This window comes from Cherax quadricarinatus, chromosome 69 (genome assembly GCF_038502225.1).
Source record: "Cherax quadricarinatus isolate ZL_2023a chromosome 69, ASM3850222v1, whole genome shotgun sequence".
Classification (NCBI taxonomy): Eukaryota; Metazoa; Arthropoda; class Malacostraca; order Decapoda; family Parastacidae; genus Cherax; species Cherax quadricarinatus.
Window position 1 is genome coordinate 2,595,868 of NC_091360.1, and position 7,500 is coordinate 2,603,367.

General features: G+C 33.1%; 1 protein-coding gene across 2 annotated transcripts in view; it reads right to left on the minus strand.

Moving 5' to 3' along the window:
* Window positions 1-4,996: 4,996 nt before the first annotated feature.
* Window positions 4,997-7,500, minus strand: part of LOC128701863 (dopamine receptor 2) — a 204,541-nt gene continuing 202,037 nt past the window's right edge. For both annotated transcript variants that reach the window (XM_053795816.2, XM_053795818.2), the window contains one exon: window positions 4,997-7,500. This exon is cut by the window's right edge and continues 169 nt beyond it. The gene's annotated coding sequence lies outside the window, so the exon portion shown is untranslated.

The window sequence follows — 7,500 nt, forward strand, 5'->3', positions numbered from 1 at the left end:
TTATTTTTTTGCCTTTAAAAGGCTTATAGTATCGAGTAAAATATTTTGGAAGTTCCTAAAGATTACTTTTTTCTTTTTTACAGATACACGAGACAGCTTGTTAGGTAAGAGGACACAAATGCAACAAATGCTTTGGCAAAGCATTAGCTGCACCTGTGTCCTCCTACCTAACATATTGTAGATAATTCTACCAATATTAATACAGTTTATTCAGCGCACTGATTATATGGAGTAAAAAAAAAAGGAATTTTATACAAACTGAATCATGGTGTGTACTCAAGAAGTTGATTACATTAATGAAGACAGGAACACAAGATACTTAAAACGATTTGACTGGGGCAACGTCGCCTTGCCTGGATGACGCTTTACATAGACTGAAACGTTGTTAGACAATTTGTGTCATCATCTTCATTCATGGTGAAAACGTCTTAGCGTGAAAACGGCTACAGGTGATTTATCGTTCCTTAACATAATTATAAATTTAATAATACCGACCTACAGGTGGTAGAAACCTGAAGGTCTCACGTAAGTAAACAAATATAAGTATTTATAAATACTGACCGTATATTCAGTCTGCAAGAGAAATCAGCATTCTGCAATCTGAAAATTATTCATATACAGTAGAACCCAGTATCCACAGCTTCGGTATCCACTGTTTCAGTTATCCACGGTTTACAGTGGCCCAAAAATAACACTTAATTTTGCTTAATAATGGCACCAAAGTGCGACAGTAGTGGTGCGAGCAGTTCTTCAGAGAAGCTGTGAAATGCTTCCCTTTGGTGAAAAAGTGATAATTCTAAAATTATTTTGCATAATTTATGAGTTAAATTTTATCATAGGTGTATGCAAATGTAAAATAACACACACACACACACACACACACACACACACACACACACACACACACACAAATACACACACACACACAAATACACACACACACACACACACACATATATATATATATATATATATATATATATATATATATATACTATATATATATATATATATATATATATATATATATATATATATATATATATATATATATATATATATATATATATATATATATATATATATATATATATATGTATATATATATGCAAAACAACCACAGTGAAAGACTAGAGAAATTCCAAGCGCTTTCGTGACTACTCACATTATCAAGGAACTATGAAAGTAAAGCATCCAAGGAAGCTATATAAGGGGTCTGGCCAGCACCTCACTATCAGATCCCACAACGGTTAAACACCTGACGCGCGCCGGCCCAACTGGACAGGTCCTTCGCACAACCCACCAATAAACTATTCTACCCAAGAAAATTAAAAAAATTATTATTTGTCCAGTGTATTAATAAATTCTTCCCAAATTCTATTAATTATAAATTAATCTAATTTATATAAACCAAAGGAAATATTCGTATAAATATTTATATAAATTAGATCCATTTATAATTAATAGAATTTGGGAAGAATTTAATAATACACTGGACAAATAATAATTTTTAAAATTTTCTTGGGTACAATAGTTTGTTGGTGGGTTGTGCGAAGGACCTGTCCAGTTGGGCTGGCGCGCGTCAGGTGTTTAACTGTTGTGGGATCTGATAGTAAGGTGTTGGCCAGACCCCTTATATACCTTCCTTGGATGCTTTACTTTCATAGTTCCTTGATAATGTGAGTAGTCACGAAAGAGCTTGGAATTTCTCTAGTCTTTCACAGTGGTTGTTTTGCATATTCTGAAATCACCTGTTTACTGTGATCTTATTGCATATGTATATATATATATATATATATATATATATATATATATATATATATATATATATATATATATATATATATATATATATATATATATATATATATATATATATATATATATATATAAGTCGTGCCGAATAGGCAGAACTTGCGATCTTGGCTTAAATAGCAACGCTCATCTTGCCATATAGGACAAGCGAAAATTTGTGTATGTAATAATTTCGCCAAAGTCATTCTGAAACTAATGGAAAAAATATATTTCACTGGGTTTGTTTAGTAATAAATTACTGTAAACAAATCTAAAATATATTTAGTTGGGTTAGGCTAAAATAAATTGCGCTTATTATAATAAGGTTAGGTAAGTTTTCTAAGATTCTTTTGGTGCAAAATTAAAAATTTTTACATTAATATTAATGAAAAAATTATATCTTTAAACGTATAAGAGAAAATTTCAGAAAGGACTTAATTTTAAATAAGTTCTTGCTAATTTACCAGTTTTACATATTCGGCACTATATATATATATATATATATATATATATATATATATATATATATATATATATATATATATATATATATATATATATATATATGTCGTGCCGAATAGGCAGAACTTGCGATCTTGGCTTAAATAGCAACGTTCATCTTGCCATATAGGACAAGTGTAAATTTGTGTATGCAATAATTTCGGCAAAATCAATCTGAACCTAACGAAAAAAATATATTTCACTGTGTTTGTTTAGTATTAAATTATTGTAAACAAATCTAAAATATATTTAGTTGGGTTAGGCTAAAATAAATTGTTCTTGTTATAATAAGGTTAGGTGAGTTTTCTAAGTTTCTTTTGGTGCAAAATTAAATTTTTTTACATTAACATTAATGAAAAAAATATATCTTTAAACGTATTAGAGAAAATTTTGGAAAGGACTTAATTTTAAATGAGTTCTTGCTTATTGACCAGTTTTACATATTCGGCACGACATATATATATATATATATATATATATATATATATATATATATATATATATATATATATATATATATATATATATATATATAAGCAGATTGCCTGGGACTACACCTGTGCCGCCAGATTGGCAAATACCTACTTGCCATACTCCGTAGTGGAAGGGGGTGGAGCTGCCTGTCACAGCAAGACCCAGAAGATCCGCAAATATGAAGACCTTGCCCCTTGCTATAACTTCATCCCAGTAGAGTCGGTGACCCTTGGAGCATGGGTCAAGTGTGTTCTAAAGTTCCTCAAAGAGCTGGGTGAAAAGCTCATCATAGAAACCAAGGACCACAGGGCGACCAGCTTCTTTTTTCAGAGACTCAGTGTTGCGATCCAGAGAGGAAATGCCTGCAGCATTCTGGGCACGAGGCCCACCGCCGGGGAGCTGGACGAAGTATTCGAGATGTAGCTCTGAGTTACCTATGTTGTTTTACTTTCTATTGTATCTTTATGAATGTTTTGTCAATGTATTTTGTCTTTAAATAAAATATATATTAATTAAATATAGGGGATGGTAGGAGAAAATTCTCAAACAGCTTCAGCGAGAACCTTGAGTTTTTCCTGAAGCAAGTTTATTCTTTTCTCTGAGGATGAGGGCCCCTAGGACAGTTCTAGAGGTTTGTACCTCCCTATATTAGATATATATATATATATATATATATATATATATATATATATATATATATATATATATATATATATATATATATATATATATATATATATATATATATATATATATGTGTGTGTGTGTGTGTGTGTGTGTGTGTGTGTGTGTGTGTGTGTGTGTGTGTGTGTGTGTGTGTGTGTGTGTGTGTGTGTGTGTGTGTGTGTGTGTGTGTGTGTGTGTGTGTGTGTGTGTGTGTGTGTGTGTGTGTGTGTGTGTTGTGTGAGTGTGTGTGTGTGTGTGTGTGTGTGTGTGTGTGTGTGTGTGTGTGTGTGTGTGTGTGTGTGTGTGTGTGTGTGTGTGTGTGTGTGTGTGTGTGTGTGTGTGTGTGTGTGTGTGTGTGTGTGTGTGTGTGTGTGTGTGTGTGTGTGTGTGTGTGTGTGTGTGTGTGTGTGTGTGTGTGTGTGTGTGTGTGTGTGTGTAGGGTTCGCTATTATCCACGGTTTCAGGTATCCATAAAAGATGTTACAAGGTATCCCCCGCGGATACGGGGGACTACTGTATTTACTATTTACTATAGACTCTCAGATATGATGAGAGGTCTCTAGTAGTGTGGATTATTCTTAGTGAAAAAAAATGATTTGAATTTTAGCGTGATTCCCGGAATCTGACATAAAGACAATACATATTTCGTTGTGGCTTTCTGAGGAAAAAAATAACGGAAATGCGGAATATAACAACAATGGCTATGGATATGTTATGCATTTTGTTTCTGTACTACAACATTATTAGAGGAAATCTACTCTATAAGACATTTTTGTCTGTATTGCTCTGTTTACTCAGACATAATTTGTGCGATAGATATTTAGACTTATATAAATATTCTACATAGGTCACATAAATGTATATAGTTACGAAATATACAGTTATCTAAGTACAAAACTAATTAGTAAGTACAAAAATCATTTGATGGATTCAAAATTAATTGGTGACAGTAAGTGTACGTGAAAATCTGAGAGTAATATAATACACAGATTTATATTTTGATATGTATATACAATGAAAAGTTTGAGGTTACAAATATGATTACAACTAACAGGTTAATGAGGAAATGATTGGGTGACTTCTTATTTTAAGATAAAACGTGGTAGAGAAATTCATGGTGCTTATATGAGGATCCATAGGGTAAGGTGTGGGGGAAATGAATGAAGATGGTGTCTATATGGAGGGATTTCTGGGGGTTAGCGCCCCCGCAGCCCTATCCATGATCGTTGAAAATAGATGTATGATAGATCGAAATATGTTGTGGTGAAGCAGAGTGAGACTGAAATAGACTATTTTGAGAGAGAGAGTAAGACAAAGATAATATAAATAATGCATAGTGAGGTAGAATAGAATATAGTCGAGCAAATTAAGACATAAATAAAGACATATATATTTATATATATATATATATATATATATATATATATATATATATATATATATATATATATATATATATATATACATATATATATATATATATATATATATATATATATATATATATATATATATATATATATATATATATATATATATATATACACAAATCAATCACGGGGGGAGTTGAATTATAGATCTAGGCATTTCGTGCTGCAATCAACACACCATCAGGAGCTTGCAATGTTGCAGAAAAGAGGATGAAGTCCAAGGAAATACGTTCAGAGGAAGCGTTTCTGCTCGTTATTAGGTAAAATTATCAGGTAAATAAAGAGTAGATATTGTGTTGCCAATACTCCTCTTGTACGTAATCCGCTATATAATTTTAGTATAACTGGTATTGGAAAGAAAAGCCTGTTTCAAAATTCCCCTGGCATAGGCTCTTGCATATCTTCGAAATTAAAAACATACCCATTATCTCACTTTTATATATGTAAATAGGTAAGATAGCATATATAAACAGCGATGTGTATGTCTCTCAGTATATACCGACAGTTTACTATAATTTCTACGTTGGCGATTAAAGTAAACTAGACTGGTGGTAAGCAGGTAACATGAAACATTACTGACCCCCGTGAAGTCGATAGGCTTTAAGCCCCATTAGCCAACCATAGGAATCAGGAAGATGATTAAGTAGGGAATAAATACCTTGTCATCACAGGCTGATGTCAGATATACGAAGTTATCACAGGAATATAAATCTATGGTGATGTTGGATATGCTGGTGATGGTGAGAAACTAGACATGGGAGTGGATAATTATATAAAGAACTATTTCTATGTAGACCCCTGGAAATGGTTCTGTATGTAATTATCCATCTGCATCTAATCTAGGCTTGGAAATATATAATCAAAAGGAAAAAGACCTAGATAGCAATAAGCAGGAATGCTGGACGATTTTGAGAGAATATCAAAACTAACAGATAACTAAAGACACAGAGCTTTATTATCGTAGTAAAGGTATTCTGGGCATAACATACATCATTATTTTTCCGAAAGAAGCATTTTAAGTGAGATCAGTATTGGGTCTGACGTAAGACATCACCAACTTATGATGGACTGACTACTTTCTGGCAAGGTTGACGGTCTAATCACATTTAAATTACTTTTTCTATTGTGTCCAGCGTTATTTTAAACTGCAGAAACCCGTGGTTTTTGCAATAAATATACCCGAGTGTTGCACATGCGTCTTATTCACAGCGTAAAACATTTTTGGGAATATAAGAATGAAAGTCGATATGGTAAGATAGGCTTTGCCAACTGCATATCTTGATTAATGTTATGATGGTAAGTTTGTTGAGATTAAGATCATTATTGGAGGTAAGATTGGCGAGGTAAAGAGTGTGGTTTGCTTGGTGAAAGTACAAATATTGAGAAGATGATGACAGAGATGATAAAAGGTTTATGAGATATCTACACAAATAATCCGGACATATGTGACTGAAACCAATTAAGACGTTTGGGTCCGACTTGGACTATTAACTAATCTAATTAATGGTCTAAGTCGGACCGAAACGTCATCATAAGCTTCAGTCTCCTGTGTTTGGGTTATTAGTGTCTTGTTCCAGTCAGGGTACTATGCCTTTTTATTCTATATGAGATATCTAATCAAATAATTTAAAATGACATTATTTCTGGAGATCTATTACAGATACGTTTGGTCATACAATAATTCTAGGGATTTAATAGTTAATACTGGTGATAAAAGTAATTCGGAAGGTCTTAAGAGGAACAAAAATGTTGCGGTAAAAAAAAATTCAAGGCCTATTGAGGTATATTAGTCATAGGATAATTCTTGAGGGCTTGTAGAGGTATCTTGGTGATAAAGATATTCTAGGAGCATAGAAATATGCAGATAGATGCGGATGGTGAATAGGCTTATAGAATTAAATTTGAAAAAAATGTGAGGAGTCAGTAAATTCGTTTATTTGGCAGGATGATGAGTGAGGAATCCATTAAACTCTAGGAAGGTGAAGACAGTGGAATCCAAACAGCTGCCGACTATAGGGAAGAGAAAATACGTTGCAGAAGAGGCTTCTATACGGACAACGTTTCGACTCTGTGTAGAACTTTATCAAGTCATGATGATTGTCATTACATTAATGGAATAAAATACTCACAAGTAGATGAGTAAGACTACATCAGAATTAACTCTTCTTTAAGACAGAGATTAACCAAAACATATTTCCCTCTTCACTGCTTCTGCTATTTTCAGTATTTAAGTCGTCTTTGTATTCGACTGAAGAAACCTCAGCAGGAGAAATTTTCGACAATGAAGATACTCATCTGTTGCACATGTGTCTCATTCATCCAAGTCATGATGACTGGAATAAGAACTACACAGAGCGAAACACTGACTCAATTAAAGCAAGTTATGCAACATTTGGGAAGACTGAGCTGTTCGAGATTGATTTAAAGTCAAACAAATGAAGAGAGAATGAATAATAAATACGTATATGCTTTGGGGAAGATAATGTTGGTCAGATGTGATGATTTTACAGGATGGTTTGTGGGCGTGTGATCTGTATGATGATGTGGGCGTGTGAAGTGCATGATAACGTCACGGAGGATTTGGGCGTGGTTGAAAGCGTGTGATGGTTATGACGAAGTGATCAAGACTGTGGGC